A 25,985-nucleotide genomic window follows, 5' to 3' on the forward strand; every position below is an offset into this window, starting at 1 on the left:
GCCCAGAAAAATCCAGAGGAGTGAAGACAAGCAGCCACCAAAAGGGAAGGTATTTTTACCATACATCAAAGGAGTCACAGACAGAATAGGGAAACTGGTGAAGAAACACAACATCCAAATGGTTTACAAACCAACCAAGAAAATCCAGCAAATGCTGCGCTCAGCGAAAGACAAGAGAGACCCTCTCACAGCCGCAGGAGTTTACCACATACTATGTAGCTGTGGACAAGTCTACATAGGGATCACCAAACGCAGTGTACAAACACAAATCAAGAACACAAGTGACATTGCAGACTGAGAGCCTGAAAAATCAGCAGTAGCAGAACATGTTATAAATCATTCAGAGCATAAAATACTGTTTGATAACACTGAAATTCTGGACCATGCCAACCACAACCATGTCAGGATGCACAGGGAAGCCACTGAAATCCATAAACATCTGGATAATTTCAACCAGAAAGAAGAAACCCTTAAAGTGAACAAAGTTTGGCTACCAGTCCTGAAGAATAGCAAAATGAGGGCTCGGCAAAGGCAAATGAGAAACCACCCAGGGTCAAGGGCTTTCCCAGCAGATAACGACCACCAATTAGCAGACACTAATTCTCTTTGCATAGCCTCCCACCATGAGGCCCTGCCATAAACAACAGAACAATGCACAAATTAACATGGAATTCCTCCAGACCCAGGGGCACACAGTATATATATATCCAGCTCTCTTCCAGGCCAGCATTCTCTGAAGATGCCAGCCACAGATGCTGGCAAAACATCAGGAATAAACTCTTCTAGAACATGGCCACATAGGCCAAAAAACCCACAAAAAACTATTCAACCACTTTACTCAACAGCTTTTCTGAAACCAAATAAAAAGAGTGTTCTTTCCTATCCCATCCTTTGCAATTCTAAGCAATCAGGCATCAAATTTCCAGTATGAATCATACTATATTCAAATTTGATCATGGTCAGATTTGATTCTGTTTATCTGTGTACTCCTTTCACTCTCAGTGGTGTGTTGATACAACAGAGAAGGCATACTTGCATAGACAACTAAGCCTAACTTCAAACTTGTCGTGTGGTGCTGGATGTTCTCTATGTTGGCTGCCTTGACAATGGGAGCATGACTCAATGCTATGGAATTCTGGGAACTATAGTTTTGTGAGACATTTAGCCTTCTCTGTCAGAGAGCTCTTGTGCCACAACAATCTACAATTCCCAGAATGTCATAGCATTGAACCATGGCAGTTAAAGCAGTGTCAACCTGGATTATTTCTGCAGTGTGGATGCAGTCTCAAAAAGATCAGCAAAGGTGCAATTTTTATTTTTTATTATTTAAGTATTTTTTTAAAATCAGACTTCTATCTTCAACGCCCCATCATCCTCTACTGCCACAGGTTAACTTAGGTGGCTGTTCTCCAGTGCTTCACAGCCCACCCACTGTCTGCTGCAATATGATCCCTGATTGGTTAGGATTGCATAGGCCATATGAACTGCTGGCATAATATTCCTCTATGTACATGCAGAAGATGCAAGCTTTACACTACTATTATTTTTCTCTTTAAATTTAAAGAGTGTAGATATTTGCTCCATGCAAGAGAAACAAGCAAAGAAGCATTGAAAACTACCTGTACTCACATTCCATTAATTTTATGAGTTGCATATCAGTTGTTTCTGATCACACCGGGATACTAAAAATGCCAACAACCATTTAAACCATAAAAATCACCTTTAGTGATATTATGAAAGCCATAACTGTTGACATTAAGTAAAGAAATTAAAATCCTTAGGAAATGTGTATCTTACAATGGACATGTCTGATAATGGCCCATCCTTTTTAAAAAAAAGCAGAGCTGAAACCACAGCAATGCCAAACTAAAAACAAAACTATCCATTGTTTATTATTTATTAAAATCATTTCTGTCCCATAAGGATATAAAAAGAACCCTATGAGATTAGACCAAAGGACTATCTGGTCCAACACTCTGCCCATACTGATGGCTGTGGGAAATCCCATAAGTAACAGCACTATCCTCCTGCATGGGTTTTCCATCAACTAGTAAATAGACTGCCTCTGATACTGGAGGTAATCTCTGGACATCATGAGCAACAGTCATTGAAATCCTTATTCTCTATTAATTTTATTTATTTATTTGATTTCTATGCCACCTTTCTCCCTTGAAAGGGACACAAGGCAGCTCACAAATAAAAATTCTACCAAACATATTACAATAAAGCAACTAAAAACATCAGCTAAAAACAATATAAAACTGCAAACATTAATACTACAATTTACCTAATTTCCTTTGAAACTTGTCTAACTCAGCAGTCATCACTACTTATTGTTTTAACAAATTCATTAAGTTGGCTATGTGCTCTGAGGAGAATACAAGTTGAGCCTCCCTTATCCAAAAAGCTTGTGATCAGAAGTGTTTTGGATTTCAGAGTTTTGCCGATTTTGGAATATCTGCATATACATAATGAGATATCATAGAGATGGGATCCAAAAGTTTAAACACAAAATTCATTTATGGCTCATGTACAATTTATACACATAGCCTGAAGGTAATTTTATATATAATATTTTAATAACTGTGTATGAAGCAAAGTTTGTGTACACTGAACCATCTAAAAGCAAAGATGTCACTATCTCAGCCACCCATGTGGACAATTTTTTATTATTATTATTTTGGAGCATTTCGGATTTTGGAATTGCAGATTAAGGAGACTCAGCCTGTAGCACCTTTTTTTATCTTGAAATTCCCACCATTCAGCTTCAGTAGATGACCCTGAATCTCTCATTATATGAGAGACCTGTCTGCTTTCACTATACCATACATACTTTCATACACCTCTATTAAATTTCCCATACACACACTTTTAGATTTGTGTATGGTAAAATGTGCTGAATGTAGTTAACCCTTCCTTATAAGGGAGTTGCTCCAGCTTCTTTATGTGCTTGCCCAATTTTCAGCTTCCCAGCTGGCTTACATTAAAAAACATGATTTTAAAAAAAGATAGTAAAATGAGTAGCCACAGATGCTCTTCCTTGTCAGCAATGGACACAAATGTGCTGCTCAGGGATAATTCAAACATTTCTGCTTTCTTAAAACAGTGGGGGGGGGGGGGGCTGTGATATTGTATGTGGAGATTCACACCTTTTTCTCAACTGAAGTGTTACTGGTGGCAAAGTGGCAAACTGTTTGAAGCACTCCTCAGTAATGTGCAAAGACAGAGAAAAATGCTGTCCAAGAAGGAAAAAATGAGTCACGATTCCCTTTCAATCAAGCAGTTCTTCAACATAATCCTATGCCAATTAAACTCTCTTGACTTTCTTCCAAGAATCCTAGGATGTATAGTTTAGTAAGGGGACTAGGTTCTCTTGCTCCTTCAGCACAACTACAGACTCAAGTCTCTTTGGGATCAGGTCCAAGTCTCTTTGGGATCAGGTCCAATTTAGTTAAGGTTTTCTTCTTCAATCTATCAGTCTTCAGGGGTATTGGATTTAGCTTCCTATAATCTGTGCACAACCATGGTCAACAGCCATATCTATTGAGGTTGACAGGAGTCACAGTCTTACACATTTGAAGGACACTAGGTTGTAGAATGTGACGTATGTAAATAAAAGAGGTGGAAAAATCACATACCTGAAACATTAACTTTCCCTCTATCACTGGTTGGATGGGGATTAGGGCCCTGAATGACTGGAACAGTTAATGTTTTTAGCCTAATGTACTGTATAGGTATTCTGGCACCCGTCATATTTTGTGGTGTGATGGTGTTACCTAGGGCTGAAGTAGATACAAATTGAGAGATTATGTTTCAGCCTTCAGTTTCTGAACGGTCTTAAATTTTTGTATTGATGAAAGTGAATACTTTTATGCTGATGGCCAATATGGCTAAAAACAATAAAGGAAACGTGAGGCTTGGCTTACACTAGGAGGGCAAGAGTCTGTTAAGGCACATAGAACTTTTCCAGCTTTACATCGGTCCAAAACACACTGCAGAAATAATCCAGTCTGAGACTGCTTTAACTGCCCTGTCTCAATGCTATGGAATTCTGGGAACTGTAGTTTTGTGAGACATTTTCTCTGTCAGAGAGAAGCTCTGGCACTGAGCCAGAGCAATTAAAGAGGTCTCGAATTGGATTATTTCTTCAATGTGTTTTGGACCATCATCCCACTTGTGGTATCAGCAAGTAACAATTATTTTCTGTGAGAGGATGATCACAATACAGGTGGATACAGGTAGACCAACTCACAATACAGGCGGATAAACTCAATGAAGAAAGTTATGTCCTGAGTTTGCAAGGCCTGATCAGAGCTGTTGAAAACGATGATTTGGAAGTTTAATAGGTTCACCATAAGGCAAAGTCAAATTGACAGCACTTAACAACAACTACAGGAATTGTTTCATTGTATTTTAATAATTTTTAATATGCTTTACTTTTCTTTTGTAATTGCCTTTGTTTTGTTTTTTGTAACTAGTCCAGTGTCCCAAAAATGGAGAAAAGGTGGGATATAAATGAGATGAGGAGGAGACATGCTACAAGATTAGAAAATCCTTTTGACAATAGAATTCAGGATCCAGTCCTGAATATATTATAAGTAGTTGAATAAATGTATTTATACAGGTAGGAATGTGCACTTTTTAAATAAAAACTCAGTAAAATGTTTCTGTTCCCCCAAAAGTTGGTGTTGCTTTTGTTTCCCCTTCTCATGCTCTAAGGTAATTGGTTAGCGCTGTTATATATTTTATCTTCTTGTGTGAGGTTTGGGGGTGAGAAGAGATGAGATACATTCATTCATTTTATTCCTGTTTATTCATTTTTATTCCTGCATAGAGGAATAATTGCTTGTTGCCAGCTCACAACATAAAATGTTCATGGAATGCTCCTTTCCCTATTTAGATCCAGCTCCTTTTCAGGATCAGAAATGGCCACATTCAGGAATAACTGAAAGATTATAGAAAGAAAAGCAACATCCAAACGTTTCTTTCCATGTGCCAATATTGTGCAAAACTGTACTCCTTCTTTTCCATTTAGTATCTACCTTGCGTTGTCTGTGAGAGGGGAGTGCTATGTATGTGCATGAACACACACATGCGCACACAGACACAGATCATTGTGAAGCAAAATTTGCATGTTAGCATTTAAAAACCTCTACTTTGTGCCGATTGGCCTATAATCTTAAAGGTGCATGTTCTTTCTGGGGCCTGTTTATTTTTTGGTCTTTAGTCATAATTTTATTTTTATTTTTTAAATTAACAAGCAGGTTCTTTTAAAATGCATATGTCACAGATAGGTACACTTTTTAGAATTGCAATTGGCTATGGCTGCTTTTCAAATGTACAGTGGTGACAAATTGCATTTGTTGTTGTGTGCAAAATGACCTCACAACCCCAAGGCAAGAGATATATATTGATTTGCCATTTCTAGACATCATGTATTATCTGATCTTTGTTATATGCAACTAGAAACACTCCGAAACAGACAAAATTTACTTAAGTCCAATCCAAAACAACACAGCAGAAATAATCCAGTTTGAGACAACTTTAACTATCCTGGCTCAATGCTAGGGAATGCTGGGAACTGTAGTTTTGTGAGACATTTAGCCTTCTCTGTCAAAGAGCTCTGGTGCCACAATAAACTACAATTCACAAGATTCCCTAGCACTGAGCCTGGGTAGTTAAAACGGTCCCAAACTGGATTATTTCTGAAGTGTGCTTTGGATCTTACTTAATTTTCTGAGGTTGTACAATACTGGTCTATATGATTCAAGCATTTAATCAGTAGTAGAAAAAGGCCCTATTGTGGGCTGACACATATTTCAGGTCCAAAAATACATGAAAGGCCATCCTGCTTTTCTCCCATGTAGTCGATTGTGGCTTCCTTTAATAAGCAAGTTATTAAGGCTCAGGGCAGATGGATAGAGCAACTACAAAATGAAAAAGTAAGTGAAGGAGAGAGACTACATTCACATTCATTAAAGGCTCCTTCTCCCTAAAATGGTTTATTGGATTATTCAGCATTTGAAGAGAGAAAAGGCTCAGATTACTTCCTAACAACTCACATTTGTTTTATCCCAAAACACACTTAAGCCTGAAGAAGATATGTAATGTGACAACTACAATAAGCATATTTATTGAAGTTAAATGTGCTGCTGAAATGCTTCTGGAGTTTTATTTTTCAAACTAGACAGATTAATTAATTACTGCCCACATGACTTTAAAAAGCCATAAACAGTAATGACTTGAAAGAGCACTCCTACCGCTTTAAAGTCTAATGCAAGAAACAGTTCTACAAAATGGGACTCTGAACAGGGAGGAATATGTAGACAAGCCAGGCTCAGAAAAACACCATCAGTCAGTAAGTGACCACATACTTGGGCTTGACTATAAACAGAAGTACCATCTTAAATAAAGAACCTGCACGTTTTGTCTGGGCTTCATAGGACTTTATCATATGACCCCCATTCTGACTCCCCCCCCCTCCTGTATGATTTTTAACATCATTGCCTGATGAAGAAGCTACTGGAGCTTCAAAAGCTTGCAACATAAATTTTTATGTATTTTGGTCAGTCAATAAAGGTATCACTGTTTTGTGGAATTTGGATGTTATTTGCTTCTTGACCAACATGGCTACCCCTGGATATGCATACATACCAGTTTCGGTGCACTCCTTACCACACATCCCTTCTATAGTGTGACTGGATTGTTGCTGGTCCCCCACACTTTCTCCCACCCTTATCCTTAGCCTTGCCTTCCTGCCCTATGCTCTGCCTAACATGCCTTTCATTTGTGCATGTGTATATTGTTGTATTTTTAACATAATTCCAGGCAGTTTAACAAAACAAAACAAAAATACATACATACATACACTATATACATCAATTAAAAAACAAACAAGTTATTCTGATATAGGAGAGGGGAGTGGCGATGGGGGAGAGGAGGAGATACTGACACCAAGTGACTGCCCAATTCTGGAACTGCCACAGGAGTAACTTACTGCACCTGAGAATTGGGAGCTTTTTATTGGGTTTTCCCATCAGTGGCAAATTGTGGGTTAACTTTGCTTTAAGGACAAGGCAGTGATGAAACAGAGACAGCGTCATGCAATAGGTATCACGAAAGGTGCTATTAAAAAGGTGCTATTAAAAGTGGCATGTGATAAAGTCCATAGTTAGCCATTGCTTTTAGTTCTCCCTGGGACTTGGCTCCAAAGAAGCAAAGTATATGACCCCCTTTTGTTTCAGATGCATAGCAATTTTTTTTTTAATTGAATTTGTTATACAGTAGAAATGAGAAGCCAGGCATAGTCAACACACACGTTCTAGACTTTAGGAAAGCTGATTTCAGTAAACTTAGGGAAATACTGGAGGTGATCCCATAGTCAGAAATACTAAAAGAGAAGGCAGATCAGGATAGATGGGAGTTTCTCAAAAGGGAGATACTGAAGGCACAATTTAAAACAGTTCCAATCAGTAGGAAAAAAGGGAGGTTTCTCAAGAAACCAGGATGGATGACTAAAGAACTTTCAACAGAGCTAAATTTTAAATGAGGCATGTATAAGAAATGGGAAAAGAGGGAAATCACCAGGGAAAATCACCAAAGAAGAATTCAAACAAATAGCATGTGTAGGGGTAAAGTCAGAAAAGCTAAAGGGCATAATGAGCTCAGGCTTGCTAGAGAGGTTAAAAACAATAAAAAAGGCTTTTTGGGTATGTTCGCAGCAAAAAGAAGAAGGAAATGGTAGGGCCACTATGTGGAGAAAATGGCAAAATGCTAACAGAGAAAGGCAGAATTACTCAACATCTTCTTTGCCTCAGTGTTCTCAGAAAAGGAAAAGGGTGCTCAACCTGAAGATAATGGAGCAGAGGACAGAAAGGGAAATGCAGCACAGAATAAATAAAGAGGTGGTTCAGGAATACCTTATTAATCTAAATGAATTTAAGTTTAAGATAATTACATCCCAGGGTGAAGTTGAAGGATTTCATGGCCAGCATCCATAGTTTTTTCTGGGTTTTTTGGGCTGTGTGGCCATGTTCTAGAAGAGTTTATTCCTGATGTTTCGCCAGCATCTGTGGCTGGCATCTTCAAATGCTGGTGAAATGTCAGGAATAAACTCTTCTAGAACATGGCCACATAGTCCAAAAAACCCACAAAAAACTACATCCAAGGGTATTAAAAGAGCTGGCAAATTTAATCTCAAAGCCATTGGCAATAATGTTTGAGAACTCCTGGAGAACAAGAGAAGCCTCAGCAGACTGGAGGGGAGGGGGGAAGGACCTCAACAATTATCGTCCAGTTAGTCTGACATCAATACCAGGAAAGGTTCTGGAGCAGAACATTAAACAGGGAGTCTGTGAACATTTAGAAGGGTATGCCATAATTGCAAAAAGTCAACATAGGTTTCTGAAAAATAAGTCATGCCAGAATAATCTGATCTCTTTTTTTGATAAAATTACCAGCTTGGTAGATGAAGGGAATGCTGTGGATATTGCATATCATGATTTCAGTAAGGCCTTTGACAAGGTCCCCCATGACATTCTTGCAAAAAAGCTAGTAAAATGTGGGTTAGTCAATGCAACTCTTAAATGGATTTGTAACTGGTTGAGCAGCCGAACCCAAAGTGTGCTCACCAATGGCTCCTCTTCCTCTTGGAGAGAAGTGACCAGTAGGGTGCAACAGGGTTCTGTCCTGGGCCCAATACTATTCAACATCTTTATCAATTACTTTCATTAAGGAGTTTATCAGACAGGGGGTTTTGGTGATTTTTCCTGCCTATCGTGCAATGTTAGCGTCACCAACGTTGTGCAATAACGTGAAAGAGCGATGTTCTTCCAGACGCTATTCATTTCTATGGGAGCCTGTTGCGCAACGTTCCCGTAATGTTAGCGTCATTCCTCCCCTTTTTGAGCATTACAGAAAAAAGTGAAGTCAGCCCTTTGTCTCCCGTTATCATTGCGAATGCGTTGCGAAATGGTTTTGTGTGGTAGGCAGTAACGCAACGTGATGCAAAAGTTACTGATTGCAAAGTTCCCATGATGCTGGGCTGCTTTTTCACCCCATTCCCTTCCGGTGGTCTTCCTTTTTCAGGACAACCCCGGGGGAGGGGGGGTCACTCTTTCCTGCATGAACACCGAGGAGGCTGCAAATGTCAGGGGCCCCAAAGGGTCATCCATTCCAGCCCCATTCCTCTGCCCTGCAAGAACACCGAGGAGGCTGCAAATGTCAGGGACCCCAAAGGGTCATCCAAAGAGCGGCAGCGCTGAGAGAAAAAGGGAACCTCCAAGCTGCGAGGTTATTTATTTGAAAAAATAAATAAAAATAAAGACAGGGGTGTATATATTTAATAATAAAAATAATGAAAAAATAAATAAAAATCAAGATAGGGGTGTATATATTTAATAATAAAAATAATGCATCCTGTATCCCCCACTCCTTGCCACCCCAGAATGCCTCTTGCACAGGTAGTAATAATAATAATAATAATAATAATAATAATAATAATAATAATAATTTCATCACCGTAAATGCCAGAAAAGGATGTGATTGTCATGCATTCTTTTATGACTTTTAAAAGCAATTCAGAGCTGTCCCTGAATTCCTTGCAAAAGCATGTATCGTTTTGCCAATTGCCTAATAGACAAAAGCAACAAATGTAACATTCGATTGTAACATTCGCATTTTAGCATGGATTCTCCAAGGAAAAAAGTGCCCTTTTATTGTTCCCTTTCACTTTTATTAGCTGACTTCCAGCAAAGGGATACTGTTGCAAAGGGCAAATACACACACACACACACACACACACACACACACACACACACACATTCCTCAGCAAAAAAACACAACAAAACATGCGCTCATTTTGTATATATTTAATAATAAAAATAATGAAAAAATAAATAAAAATAAAGACATGGGTGTATATATTTAATAATAAAAATAATGGGGAAAAAAATACTGCATTTGCAGTCCAAAAGCCACCCTGATTTGCCCTTTTGCCTTCTGTCACCTGTTGCATCCAGATTCCCCTTTTTCCTTTGGCTCTTTCCTTCTCCTCCTCCCCTCCGCTAAATAGGACCCTAGAGATGGGGGGGAACACCCTCGCTCCCCCGAAAGCACAAAGGTCATGATGCCACCAAAGCCTCCAAAGGGCATGCGCAAATATGTTGATGCGAAATGTGAAAGACAAAAGGAAGGCGCTGGTGTAGTAAAAAGTTCTGCTATGCATGGTTTCGCATCACGCAAATCGCAACTTTCGCGCAATTGTAGTGCTAACAATGTTACGGGGAATGACGGAAAAGCAAGCAATGTGGTAAGACTTCGCGCGAAACAGTCATTTCGCAACATTCTTTGCACTTCCTTAGTGCAACTGAGGGTCCAAAACTTTGAGTCTGATAAACTCCTTAGTTTCATTTAGGAATAAGGTTTTGTGCATAGAGAATGCCGCATATAACCCATATAAGTCCAGATTTCATTTTTACCAGAGAGCTTTTTAATTTAGATGAAAGTTTGTCATATATATAATTAAAATTGTTATTTTAACTGACATCTCACTTATCAGGTTTCACATTCTTTTAATTATTTGAAACAGCTGAGTAATCATAATGGTGGATGAAAGTTTCATTGCCAAGTTCCACTTTAATAAGCACAATGATGAGTTGCCAGACTATTTTGCCAGGAAGAACACTTTATCTGCTATGCACATTCCCTATTTCAGATATGCTGGAGCTGATAAACAAGCCGAGCAAGATCAGATGGTTACTGATATTACATTTATGATACTTCATGAAACAGCCCATCTCCCACCATGAGACTCATGTTCTTTTTTGCATAAGTGACATGCTACAAGATTAGAAAATAGCCATAACACAGAGAATATGCTTTGCATCCAAAATGCCTCTGTTACAATCCCTGGTATCTTTGGGGCTGTAGGGGTGCTATGTACCTCCGAGGTTTCCAATTTATCATAGGTTTTTCTTGGCAAGATTTGTTCAGAGGAGGTTTGCCACTGCCTTTCCCTGAGGCTGAGAGCATGTGACTTACCCAAGGTCACCCACTGGGTAGTCTTGGAAAAGAATCTTGCCTGAAACCTGGAAGCCCCTGCTAGTCAGTATAGACACTACTGAGCTAAATGGACAAATTGCTGGACTCAGTATGTGGCAGCTCTTCCCTCCCTTGCATCCTGTATTATTTTCCACAACAAGTCAACACATCTCTGTACCCATAACAGAGAACACTCAGCTACATTCACAGAACTATAAACGTTAAGAGACTGATACATCTATAACTCCACTCTGGGGCCAGGCAAGTATAATTAGCACATAGAATAGCAACCAGTAAATGAGACTACTCAGGCAGTTTCATGCTTATAATTAAGTACTTTCCTGGATTTCTGCCAAAGTGCTCATCCCTGTGCCAAATGAAGACCTAGCCTACAAGAGAACCTGATTCTTCCATTCCTTCAGAACTCCCTAGGTTTCAGTATCTTTGGGCCTTCCTGGATTAAAGAGAATCACCATCACTAATAACATCTGGTGGATGACACCCCGGACAATGGGCTATGGTGAAAAACATCCAGCAATATCTTGGGGGAGGGGGAAAGAACATGGAAGCAGTCAAAAGCCACACCAGGAAATCCAAAATTGAGCTGTGCAGAATTGCTCAGTGGGAACCCAGGATGCAAGCTGAATGAGAAAAGCAGAAGGTCAGATTACAAACCAGAACCAATAAACACACACGGAGTTATCCAAAAGTCAGCATTAGGAATGCAAATATTTGCTTACCTAATTCTCACATATAAGGATGAGTAACTTCACAAGTTTTCTGCCTGTTTGATGAGATCAGGAAAGTGCCAGTACATTTTCAGTTATTTTTGCACTTTGGGACTTTGCACAGAATACAGTTTTCTGAATGACAATGTTGCATAAAAACAACTTGCTTGCCCACCCTCAACATTTCTGCAAATAAACGCCAAAGGCCTATGTATATGTATTGTTGTTTGTTGTTAACTGGCCTCAAGTCAACCTCGACTCATGGCAACAGAGTGGATAAGGCCTCTCTAAAGACTCCCTGTCCTCCACCACTCTGCCCAAGTCCTGCAGGCTAAGGCCCCCTCTAAAACTGAGTCCAACCCTCCTGCATGTAGTCTCCCTCTCTTTCTACTGCCCTCTACCTTTCCAAGCATTATTGTCTTTTCCAATTATTCATGCCTTCTCATAGTATGCCCAAAAGTATGACAGGCTCAATTTGGCCATCCTGGCTTCTGGGGGTATTTTGGGTTAGAGCCCATTTATTTCTCTCCTTGACCATCCACGGTATCCTCAGCACTCTTCTCCAGCACATTTCAAATGAGTTTATTTCTATCAGCTTTCTTCACAGTCCAGCTCTCACATCTGTACATGGTGATGGGAAATGTGATGGCTTGGACGATCTTCACTTTAGTGTTCAAATTTGTATCTTTACGCTTTAGGATCCTGTCCAATTCTTTCATACCTGCCCTTTGTAATCCTAGTCTTTGTCTAATTTCTTGACTGCAGTTTACATTTTGCTCAATGTTTGATCCAAGGTATGGGAACTCCTTGACTATTTCAGGACTATTTTATGTAGTTACTGCAATCTTTTGTGTTTCGTGTGTGTGTGTGTTCAGGAATGTATATTGATCATTTCCAATCTGTGCCATTGCTTTGTTTCCCGTATTTGTTGACAGTTTTTAGTTAGTATCGGATTTGATTCTGGGCCCATACAGACAGCCCAAAATAAAGCTGCTTTGAGTCACTTTGGAAGTACTGTATGCTGTTTAAATGATATATGCATCACAAGTGGCCAGAAGCCATGCCAAAGCCACGCTCCAGTCCTCTGGCTCCCAGTCAACTAAACTTAATAATGCAAACCTGTTTTTCACTGTCTTTAAATTCTGTTGGAATGTTTTATGGATCATATTTTGGCATGGCCATTGATTTAGTATTTTTCTTCAGCTTTACTCTTATTTTGGATATTCATTGTCTGTGCATGGTCTTGTTTTTGCCACAAGAATGTATATGTATATATAAAATTTGTATATATTCTTGATAGAGATCTAAAACACACAGCAGAAATAATCCAGTTTGAGAGCACTTTAACTGCCCTGGCTCAGTGCCAGGGAATCCTGGGAACTGTAGTTTATTTTCATAGTGCTTAGAAATATTTTTATAGTGCTAACTCAGAGCTCTCTGACAGAGAAGGCTAAACATCTCATAAAACTACAGTTCCCAGACTTTCCTAGCATTGAGCCAGGGCAGTTACAGTGGTTTCAGATTGGATTATTTCTGCAGTGTGTTTTGCACCAGAGCCTCTCAATATGTGGAGACACCTTTTCTTGTTATTGTGGTGAGAAAACTCCAATCCGGAGGTGTCATACTACCGGCCAACAACAGAGAGATGATGCATACTCCAGTTTTCTTGGGTGGCTGTAAAGGGTTTTCAGAATGGAACACTTGATACTAACTCACTATGCAAAGCATCAGTTTAAAGTATGTGAAGTTCCAGGTTAAATCTCCAAAGTCCCTGTTATTAAGCACTTCTTGTCCTGTTCTTCCTTCCAGCATGCTTAACCAAACACACATTGCCAAAGAGTAACACCAGCAGTTAATAGGAAGGCACTGCAGCTATGATTTATGTCCTTTTTATGTCGGCACTACAAAAGTATTTCTAAGCAATGTGAAAATAAAATAAAGATGAAGTTCTAAATTTATATCCCTCTCTCCCTTTCCTCATGGCCATTAAAACTGCAGATATAACATGGAATGTAACTCCTTAAAAACTCTTCCCACAAAAAGATAACAAAACCATCCTAGTGATATTTAATCCACAAAATAAACGTGCAGAACAAGATGAAATGTAATCTTTTCTCCTCTTTATCACACTGTTTTTTAAAAAAAACACACACAGAGAGTTTACGGGCTTCTTCCCCTTCCCTCAAGCCAAGGCCAAACCAAGCTGGAGTATCCATAATAATAAGCAAGTGCCACCCACGGCAGGCATTCTCTCCGTGGAAAATAAAATGGTTATTTCTCTTAATGACTTTTATAGATGGGAGAGGGAAGGCTGAATTATCTCTAGCTTTGGGACATAGAATTTTATAGGGATGAGTGGTGCATTGCACTGGTAACAGAATGCCATTCTAGCATAAAAGATTGTTCCATCCAGTGAAGTCACTTAAGTTGCTACAGGATTCCTTAACATCTTTTTTTATACTGAAACAAACCAACACGGGTCCAAAACACATTGCAGAAGTAATCCAGTTTGAAACCGCTTTAACTAGCCTAGCTCAGTAGCTGTTATTATTAGCTGCATGCAGACTGCAGAGATAATCCAATTTGACACCATTTTAATTGCCATGGCTCCATCCAATTCTGGGAACTGTAGCTTGTTGTGGCTGGCACTAGAAGAAAACTATAATTCCCAGAATTCCATAGCACTGAGCCACAGCAGTTAAAGCAGTGTCAAACTGGATTATTTCTGCAGTATGGATGCAGCCTCTGAAAGACAACATGCGCACAAAACCAGTCATACCTTTACTACACTAAGGGTGCATCCACACTGTAAGAATAATGCAGGTTGACACCACTTTTAAGTACTACAGCACTATCCGATGAAATCCTGGGATTTGTAGTTTTACAAGGTCTTTAGCCTTGTCTGCCAAAAAGTGCTGGGTGCCTCACATAAAACTAAAAATCCCAGGTTGCCAAAGGATGGAGCCACGGCACTTAAAGTGGTGTTAAGCTGCATTATTTCTACATGGTAGATGCCCCTTTAGGTACTGTACCCACTTTACCTGAGATTAAGCCACACTGTGATTTGTTCTTTTGCTGCATTACGAATAGCAGGGTAGAATTTGTAGCTATTGGGGATGTCTGAGAAGAGTGTGGGAGACAAATAAGTTGCTTTTTTGGTTCTTTTTTTTTGTGTGTGAAAGTACCCAACCAAGGGCATTGACCATTGAGCAACAGTCATCAACATAGGAAATCACAAATATGCAGAAGAAAAAGGTTACTGAGTTTTCTTGAACACATTTACTTTGAGTAATGTAAAATGAATCACACTGCTCTAAAGCCAAGACCAAAAAAATAACTGCAAAGCAATGTCTCAGGTGCATCCGCACTGCAGAAATAATCCAGGTTGACACCATTTTAACTGCCATGGCTCAACAAACTACAATTCTCAGAATTCCATAGCATTGAGTTATGGCACTTAAACAGATGTCAAACTGGATTATTCCTGTGAATTTGTGTCTGGCTCACACAACATTTCAATGTGTGCATGTCCACATAGTAGACTCTTCACTATGGAGGGCAAGACCCAACCATCCTGCCTACTCTCCCAGAGTGTTCTCTCTTCACATAGGAGAATGCAGCCTCAAACAGTTTGTCCTTACACCCTTGTTTAATATGCTACAGCTTTTCATATAGCCGGAAGATCTGCACTACAGTTTTTCAGGTAGCAACATGCCTAGCAGTAAGTTCTAATAATGTAGAAAGAGAAAAAGAAAGAAAGAGAGAGATTTCCTTGATTCTTACTGCACTCTAGATACACCAATTATGCCCCCAACCTACATATGCTTCATATGGAAGGACACCAGCTTCCACACTTCTTCAACAATTTGGCTTGGCCAGGCCCAAAACATTAGTGGTATCCAGAACAGATACCATCATCTACTCACTCTCTCTCTCTCTCTCTCTCTCTCTCTCTCTGTGTGTGTGTGTGTGTGTGTGTGTGTGTGTAGGGGGAGATTAGCCAATGTCATCCAGTGAATTTCATGGCTCCAAAGGGACTAGAGAGTAGGGGTTTCCAAACTGGGGTGCCTGCCATTGTTCTTGATGTGTGTGCGACATGAAATTTCAGGGAGTGAGACAAAGAATGGCTTGTGTCCTTGAATGATGAGTCACACATCATTGCTCATTTTTTAATGAATAAATTAGAATCTAATTGCTAAATTTAAATTCACATTTTATGCCCCTAGTTAAAAGCTTTTTTTAAAAGTTCAGTTTGTTCACCCACAGTATTGTATGTGGTCCAACTTGTGGTTCAAAAATTAGAAATTAAACGTCTTCATCTTCAAATGTGAATTTACCTTTGTAAGAGGTGTGGATATTAATCAAACATTTCCTAGGGGTGTGGGGCATACAAAAGGCTGGGAACCACTGGACTAGAGCCTGGATCTCCCAAGTCCCAGTTGATCACCAGTCTGACTCTCTCACACTGCATTCTCCCTCATCTACACAGATGTAATTTGTTCTCACACTCAGAGGCAAAATGCTTTGAGAATCTTCTGCAGCAAGAAAGTGCTGTTATCATTTAATTTCTCCTTTTAAGCAGATCTCAGACTTCTTCAGTACCTGAAACTTGTTTGTAATATCATTGTCTTGCTGTACAACAACAGACATCATGGTCTCTGATGTTGATGATTTCGAAAGATTTTGAGAGTTAGCCTAAGAACAGGACATCAAGACAGACACTTTGCCTTCCACTTTTCACAGAATAGCTATCTGTGAGGATCAAAATATGTATACTTGTCCCTCCATATTTGCTACAGTTAAGGGCACAAGCCCACTGTGAATATGGAAAAACTGCAACTAACAAAAACACCATGTTTTTACCTGAGAGGAGACCTCACTAGGAATGTCTAGGTTCTCTAGTGCAACTCTGTGGTCAACGTCCGACTGACACTGGCCATAGAACCGCATTGGAGGAGCTACAAATGCCTAGTAGAGCATTCTCTCTAGGAATCGCTAGATCTTTCAGTGCAACTTTTAGTTAAAGTTGATCATAGAGTTGCACTGGAGGACCTAGAGATTCCTAGAGAGAACATATTAATCAAATCCACAAATGTCAAAGCCGCAAATATGAAGGGATGAGTGTATTAAGTTAAGGTTTAACCACCCCTGTCTTTATACAGTTTTACCAGCCAAAAGACAGTAGGAAAAGAAAGGCTGTACTGGTACCTGGTACTGCCAAGAAGACAAACAAATGGGTTCTAGAACAGATCAAACCTGAACTCTCCCTAGAAGCCAGGATGACTAAATTGAGGCTGTTGTACTTTGGTCACATCATGAGAAGACATGATTCATTAGAAAAAGACAATGATGCTAGGAAAAGTGGAAGTCAGTAGAAAGAGAGAAAGAAGTTTATCGCATGGGCCCTGAAATGGGCCCGTTACGTTCCAAAACAGGGGTGCACACAGGCTTGTACAGAATGGGATGGGGCTAAGAATGGAGTTTACTGCACATTGGGATGTCGCCGCGGCCGCCAGGCTTTCCAATCATGTCCTACATCCATTCCAGAGGGTGCAATTTCTGAGAACGAGTTCTGTGAAATCATGCCCTCTGGAACGGATGTAGGACGCGATTGGAATGCCCGGCGGTAGTGGCGGTGTTCCAGTGTGCGGTTGTTTCTAGAAGTCTGTCCAACATTTCCAAAGTGTCAATATCCGTTCTCTTCCACAGACAGAGATTTTTTTCCCTGGGGTTTCTGAACATCCTGCCCTATAACCTTATCTGTACACAATTTTATCACGGGAGCAATGCTTCCATTTTCTTTTACTCTGCCCCTCCAACCACACCAAGACCTCTCCAACCCAAGTTCAGTTCTAATCGAATTCAAATTCTGTAATTAGAATGAAATTATGCCACCCCCTCACTGAAAACATGTATTGGCAAATACTGCCTCAGGCTACTCACATTGCAGTGTGTGTGTGTGTGTGTGTGTGTGTGTGTGTGTGTGTGTTTAGCCTATTATTCTGTGTATTTTCTGCTGGCAAGTGGTGGGTGTACTGGCAATAGGAAAAATATGCAAAAAAAAAAAAAAAACAAAAACAGGTGGGTTGCGTATGGAAAAAAAATGGCACTGCTGGGATCACACTACAGTACACTGTTATAGTGCTATTATTCCCAGCCTAATTGTGTACACTTTGTGTTAGGCTCTAATATCTGTTTGCATGTTCTCATGCATTTCCTAATGTAGTAATTAATCTGCCTGTTAACCGTTTTGCAAGCAATCCCCTCTACTTATAAAATGCATTTTAAAAAATCATGTATGAATGTTTCATACTTTGTAGGTAGGTGTACAGTATTGTAAAACAAAACAAAAACCAGGAAGTGTGAATTTTAGCAAGCAAGTAATTGTTATTTCAGGGGCTGGTTTACCAGTTTGTTTGAAAATGCAGACTGAGTAGGGTTGCCAGAGTGAAAACAGGAAAGGGCTCCTGTGTCTGTAACGGCTACGTAGAAGAGGGAATTTCAGCAGGTGTTGCCTTTTACCTGAGAGTCTACTGTCAACCTCTCACCTCTTTGTGGTACTGATCCAACTTTTCTTTTCATTAACTCCTTCCAAGCATTGGAACATGCCCTTACCTTCTGTTTGGGTGTGGGACTGTGGAAAGGCATGTGGGCATGCAGTGGCACAATGAGGGCAGTGACAAAGAGGAGTGGCCTCAAGGAAGAGTGCTCCATTAGACAATGTTTGCTAATATCCCTCATTCAAATGCTATGTCATACTACTGCTGAGCCAGTTGATCTGTCTGCTGAGTAACACTGAGTGGTCCAGGGATCTTATGAGGCAGGTGTGCTCAACCTCTTTTCCAACAATATCCATGTCCACAAAGGCTTTTTAAACAGACAGTGTTTTTTGGCAAGAAAGAAAAAGAAAAACGTCTCAGAGTTCCAGCACAGGGTTCAAACTCTGTACCAGATTTTTAAAGGAAAAATAAGAAACAATTCTTGAGTGTACATGAAAACATCACCTACTCAGTCCAGTCAAAGCATATTCTCCTAATTTCCTTCTATTAATCGGGGAAGGAGGTGGACTTGCGCCCAAGAATATTCTCATTTTACTGCTCTAGGGAGCCAATGGGCCTCTTGTAGGGTTGTAATAATCTGAGAACGTACCCCCTGATAGCAACACCATTGTGCTCTCCTCTGTTTCTCACCTAGGTCAGATCAGGAGGCAGGCAAGCAGATGGCTCTTAGCACAAAGGCCTCAGCAGAACCACCTGCTTTGTCCCTCTCCCGCCCCCTTGATACGTCTGAAGAGGAGCCAGGCCGAGTAGCATCAGCATCCAAGTGGCCATCCCATATAACAAGCCATCCCTTTGTTTCCTATGGGAAAGAACAGGGAAGAACGCTTGACCTGGAAGCAGAGACTCTGTCTCTCCGGGGGATCCTGTTGCCCTGCTGCTAAGGCTTTGTTGCCCTTGCAAGATGCTGTGTGAAAAAGGTGACCTGAGGAGGGCTATGCCAGCCAAAGGCAAGTTATGGCTCCTAACAAGAAGCCCAGTCAGTAATGCCTCCGCTTATCTCCCTCGCCCAGCAGTAGCAAAAGTTTAAACAGGTTTGTGCTTTATCTCTGCCCACAGCTGTTGTTGTTTACATACAGGGGGCTGGCTAGTGTGTGTGGTTTTCCCCTCCTATCCCTCTCTTTTTATGGCAGAGAAAGAAAGGAAAAAAGCACAACAACAACAAAACCATGCTGTACAATGAAAATGCTAATTTTCATGCTAATTGTTTTTGGAGTAAGGGTTCTCTTTTTCCCCCTTCCCATAGCTTCTCAAACAAAATGTTAATCTTTAAGGACTCTTCAAGAGGAAAAAGAAAAGAAGTATTTTTGCTATAGCACTTCCTTCCATAAAACTAAACTGTATATGGCGTCGTGCCAGGAGTATCCTTTACTCTCACAAAGTGCAATTTTCATGCATACGTATGAGAAATAATCCACAAGACCACATTTATCTGACTACTTCTGCCGCTCTCCTCTGCAAAGCACTGAAAGCAGGCCTTGGGTTGTTTTTCTTGAAAATTATATCCATATTTAATAATTTCCTATGAACAGAATGTTGTTCACAGCATCTGTTTGCTGTTAAATGCCTGATAATGAGAGGAAAGTAATATGGAATTTGCTCGTTTCATTTAGATGCGTACATCATAAATACATGAGATATTTTCTATATTCATATATTTTTGCGAGGTGAAATAAAGGGTGGAAGTAACACTTTGCAAGCAATGATGTCACTTATGACATGTTACTTTAAGAAGACCAGAGTGGCTACTTCTTTATAAAAGTAATGACCACTAAATTAAGTACTTTTTTCCATTACCTTTTTGTGGAGTCAAAAATTAGTACTTTTTCCCTACTACTTTTTGAGGGACAAGAAATGCTTTCTTGGATTATTCTAATATGATTTTTAAAGTTAGGACATTTTATATTATTTAAAAAGAGAATATATTAGGTTTTAAAAAGTAGACTGCTTTTTAAATTTCTTTTTAGAAAATATATTGCTTGTTACTTTTACATTATGTTTTTTTTTTTTTAAAAAAAACCAACATAACAAGTTACTACAGATGAAACAAGGGTAAATAAGTTAAAGCCCTTGAATGGCAGAAAGGTGAGAGGTTGCCTTTTTGTACGTACTTTTTAAAACTATCTTTCCAAGCTCTGCTTTTGAAGTAGCCTTTCAGTTGATATGATGATGAATGATGATTACAATGGTGGTTTCTTCCTCATTATATCTTGATGTCTCTCTGTTTCCAGTATGCATATGTTTCCATCTTGTGAAATTGTCTGGCTAATTTGAAAAATGCTAAATATGTGCAAAAATAGCTGTGCTTTTATTTTGCTTTGCTGGAGATATCCAGAAAAACTTTTAAGAATCCAAAACATCTCTGGGGTTAAAAGAGCAGCAGCTGGGGTCATTCAAGGTCAGAAACATACAAGTAAGCTACCAACAGTCTCTTGGTGGCTCAAAGCAATTTATATTAACTGGGGAGGGGGGATTTTCACTCCAAATTTCACATGTATAGAAATACATTTTTGATGAGGTTAAATTAAGAATTTTTCCTTTATAAGTGCATTTATATTAGTAGAAATGAATCTATGAAAAATAAATCACACCTAATATTTCTCACAATTACTAAAACCTTTGCACGGTGTATTCACATTTCTTGTTAATGGCTAGCATCAAGAGGTCTTCCACAGACTTCTTTCTTCATAGTGGAAAGGTGTAACACAGGATCCAGACCATAAGAAGCTTTACATTCATAAGACGGAAAAAGGAAAGAAAGGTTCAAGGAGGTAAAAGAGTGCACTAAAAGGTCATAGAAGAAGGTTTGAAAGAGGAGGGGGAGATGAATCTAGGAATGTGTATGCTGCAGGGAATGAGGAGGTTGCGTGCAAGGGACTGAGAGACGAGAGAACTGGTTCAGCGCAGTGGCAGGCACAGCATCCCTGTGGTCTCAGGTGGGTGGGCATAATACAGTTGCAGGTGGCAGCAGCAGTTTATTGGCTTTACACTTGACCAATCTTCACAAAAATGTGACTCAAGACAGCTTACAATAAAAATGAGACAATGTACTTAATGCAAACAGAATGATTCTGGTATAAAAACATTGCTTTTTGCTCAGAACAAAAAATTCCTGCCCCAAAACTTGTTCCCTGTGCAGAAATATGTGAAAACTGCATAAATCGGCACAGGTTGTGCAAAAACAACCTTGCTTTTTGTGTGTATAAAACATGTTTTTGGGCAGAAAACAGGTTCTCTGCACAAAAATGCCATTTTATTTATCTATTTATTTTTGTGCAAGAACCAGTATATTGGTGCTGTCTTCTGTGCAAAAATACTGCTTTTTTGTGTAATGAACATGTCTTCTGGCTATTCTGCTGCAAAAAAAAGCACGTGTATTTTTGTGGAAATTAATCTTCCCGAATCTTCCTGAATCATGTCCCAAAGTACAAATACTGCTTGAAAATGTGCAGAAGCCCTTGTATTCTTGTGGAATGGGGAAGAGGGGCAGAATACCACAGGAAGATTTTTATCCTGTAAGTCTGATGGCACAAGGGGGCTTAGTAGTGATCCTATCCTGCCCAGTGCAGAGCCTGGAAATCCTGCTTTTTTTGGACACAGCTCCCCAAATCCCCCAGCTACTATAGGACATCAAAAAGTAACTTTTCCAAGCCCTAGTCCAGTTGGAAATAGGAGCACTCAGAATGTGTGCCTGTGACCCAGAGAATTTCCCAATTAAAATCTTATCTGAACAATGATTTGACAAGATGGTCTTAGGCAGACAACTCTGCTCCTCCCTTCTTTCGCCTGCAATATGGGAATACAATTGTATTATACATGGATGTGGTAAAATCACGGAGATAACATATAACAAGTGTTTCAAAGAATGTAAACTGTGACACAAATGGGAGTCTTCCTGTGATACAATATTATTAGCATGAAGTGGCAAGGATCATACCCCAAATATTGATATCTCATGACATCAGCTCATACTCAAAGGTTACATTCATTTGACAGATGTTCACTTAAGAGGTCCGTATCAGACACACTTGACTAGTACTGCATGATGACACACACCTAATGGCAGAAAGCTCCCCAGCAATGGGGGTCTCTCCAAAGACATCACCATAGTGCACAGCTGCTATCATCTAACAGGAATCTGAATTAAATTACCATCCAATATGAGACCATGTCTCTTAAACCAGCATAGGCTTTTTGTTGGCTGAAAGGAGACACAGTGCCAATTTAAAGACAGAAAGATCTCTCTGAGGAAAAGTTTGGTCACTCATTCTCAGAATTTAGGCTCAGGGGAGGTTTCTCTGCATATTTCACTGTGTAGAGAATCACACCCTAACAACGCTGAGAGCCTAAGCAACATTGAATTACAGAGAAATACAGAAGGCTAGTTCCAATGCCAAAGCACTTTGTCCACACATACAGACATAACTTTTCACTAGAACGCTATATCCACAAGAGCTTTGCAGGCAAGTTTCCTAGAACATGATTTCAAGCTATGATTTATTTTTTTTCAAATGAAACAATCTCTCCTTAGCTCACAACAAAAAATTGTAGGATTAATACAGGTGGCACAACCAAACAAGGAAAACAATGTATTAAATCCCATAGAAAATTACAACTATCTTTCTTTTCAAGCATGGTTTCCACTTCCTCTGAAGGACAGATATGGCTCAAGCTCTTTCCCACTCTTGCAAGTGAAGGAATCCATACCCACCTACTGCCATCTATAACCTCATGGCTTTCCTCCCAAAGTGCCAGCAGAGTTGCTTGCCTCAATTCACAACAAAAACAAAATTGAAGGAATGGGGTAATTGCTGTGGGGGCCAGTGACCACTTTCAAAGTTGAGTTCTAGGAAACACTTTTTTTTAGTTCAAATACAACAAAATGTATGTGAAAGCCCTTTTGTGTTTGATTTAAAGCACTGGTAGTTTACTGTGGGTTTATCCAGAATAGTCATTCTGAGTGATTTGTACTGCACAAATCTTTGACATTAATGTTGCATCCCCTTCTAAATCTTGCCTCCTGGCTTAAAAACCCCTCAAAGGGCTGCTTAGTTCAGTTCATTCATCTACTGGTCATGTGTGTTGGGAGTATTAGCTGTGTATATGCCTTCAGGTCACCAGTTGATTTACAGTGACCCAATGAAATTCATAAGAGTTTTTTTAGGCAAAGAATACTCAAGAAAAGGTTTGCCATTTCTTTCCACTGAAATACACTTTACAACACCTGGTATTCTTTGGTGATCTCCCTTCTGACCCTGCTTAGCTTCTAAAGAGCAGATGGGATCTGATACTTTCAGGGTATTTAGGCTCAATAATGTTAGCTGTGGGTGTATCTAATCTTCTTGACTCTTCTGACTTTTTCTTCTGTTTCTGAAGTATTTTTATTCAAATCCAAAGCCTCCAGTTTTCATTTTTAAAAACTCTCCAAAGTGTTAGCATTAAACTATAAGTATATGGAGCCTTCAAGTCACCTGTCAACTTATGGTGATCTATTATTTTCTTAGGCAAGGAACATTTAGAGGTGGTTTTTCTAGTTTCGTCCTCTGAAATATAGCCTACAGCACCTGATATTTGTTGGTGATCTACCATTTAAGTACTAACCAGGACGGCTCCTGCTTATATAATAAGCTTAAGTTCTCTTGCTAATCAGTGCAGCCAGCATTTGGCTCATGGTACCACAACTTCAGGTTATGCTCCAGCCCACTCCTATAACTACCATGGAGTTCTTTCCATAGCATTTCTTCTTTTTAAAAAAGATATTTTCATATAGTACAAGAACACTGAGCTAGATCACCTTCAGCACCCATTTCCAACTGTTTCACCTTGATGGTCCAGTGGAGAGATGTGTGTGTGTTTAACATGAAGAGCCATTGCAGTGGTGAAAGGTACTCCATAACTGGAAACAGAAGGAAAAGTCAAGTGGGGTGAGATGATTAAGCAGACCCACAACTAACATCTCAGCCCGTATCACCAGCAGACCCCCACATATTAATCAAAAGCAGCTGCCTTTATGAACCACACTAGTTAAACCATGCACAGAAGGTGATTGTTTTTTAAATGTCAGTTTTCAACAGGAACAAATAGAGAATGGGGGAGATGTGGGGGGGAGCTCATTGTACAGCACTAGACGGATACATTTGCTCTGTCTGGATGAGGTCTATTGACTTTCTCACACAGGGAAAATTGGAAGGTTAAACTGGTCCCAATACAAGGTCATCCAAGGCATTAGAGACAACTTTGTAATTGCTTTTCAGATGACACTGCGCGCAAACCGGTCAGACTCCAGACAGAAAGTGAGGTGAATCAGGAAATAAGCATTTTCACAAAACTACCGTATTTGCATTTCCATTTCACTTGCGAATTTGCTCTCTTCGTGTAATTGCAGCAGTCTGAAAACCAAGTCCCCGATCCTCCCTGTTCCCACATTTCCCAAGGACCCTTGTTGTGCCAAGGGAAGGGAGAAAGCCTTGTCCTTAAAGAGAAACACAAACACACACCTCTTTTCCTCGTGCAGCTGGTCTCCTTCCTCCTGCAGCAGGGAACAGCTAGTGAAAGAAGGCAGAGGGAGAAGATGTTTTGGAATTCCTCCTGTACATGAGGGAGAAATGGAGGACATATCCTGGAAAAGGAGGGCATCTGGGAGTTTCAGTCCTTGCTGGAATCAGGCAGGTTTATGGAGCAGTCACCTCTTCCTTCTCCCTGGTGTGTGTCTGTGTTTTAAGGAAGTTTGCAAAGGGAAACCTCAGCCTACCTTCCTCTGAAACAGCTTCTGGGGCAAAGAAGATTTTCCTCCCTGGCTTCCCTTCCCTCTCTGGGGCATGTGTGTATGCACTTGTGGAAATGACAGTTTGGAGCACGTCCTCATCCATCTGAAACCCAAATTCACTTTCAACCAACTTTCTTCCCTAAGTAATGTGCTTTTAACCCCTTATCATGCTCTGCGTGTGATAAGCATTAGTGAATTGGCTTGCTTTTCTGGGATGCCAACACTTTTAACCATTTTCAGGATGGATGCACATAGGTCCCTGTGTGATAGTCTTATGTTAGTCAACTGCACCATGTTGCAAAATCAAGGTTTCTATGCATATAAAAGGCTTGTCTGTTTGAATTAAGGTAATTCTCTATACTCAAGTTGCATTGTTATCAGTTAATATTTTTTTAAATGACAAAAAAAACGACTTTAAAAACACCATTGTCACAGAACAAAATTGGGGAGTGTGTGTGGGGTGGGTAGAATTACTTTTTTTCAATTATAGGTTCCATAATCCTCCAGCCAGCACAGCCCAAGTCGTGGGGAGATTCTGGGAGCTGTAGTCCAAAAATGTAATTTTCCAAATTCTTTTAATGGCAATGATTTTATCTTCTATCTTTTTTGAACATAAGACAAGTTATGTTTTGAGCCATTAATCAGTTTCAAGCAATTTGTTGGCTTTGCTACAGAGGAAGAGAACAGGTAAGTCAACCTCTTCTGGATGACATGCTTGTTTTATTTTAATTTATAGCTTGGCTACACTCAAGGCTTAGGGCAAGCAACATTTGTGTAAGAAAATTAATTAAATGATTAATTGCTCACAATGCAGTAGACAAATTCCCAACTTCTTTAGCATCTGGGTTCAAAACAGCAGTTCAAATGGCAAGACTTTTGATAAAGATAAGATTC

The 25,985-nt window shown here is 39.8% G+C and overlaps 1 protein-coding gene across 6 annotated transcripts in view; it reads right to left on the reverse strand.

The window, feature by feature from the left end:
- Nucleotides 1-25,985, reverse strand: part of RHBDL3 (rhomboid like 3) — a 204,575-nt gene that overhangs the window by 59,953 nt on the left and 118,637 nt on the right. The gene's annotated exons all lie outside the window — the stretch shown is intronic.

The sequence above is a fragment of the Sceloporus occidentalis genome, unplaced genomic scaffold (assembly GCF_023333645.1).
Source record: "Sceloporus occidentalis isolate IW3139 unplaced genomic scaffold, rSceOcc1.0.p SCAF_1, whole genome shotgun sequence".
Lineage (NCBI taxonomy): Eukaryota > Metazoa > Chordata > Lepidosauria > Squamata > Phrynosomatidae > Sceloporus > Sceloporus occidentalis.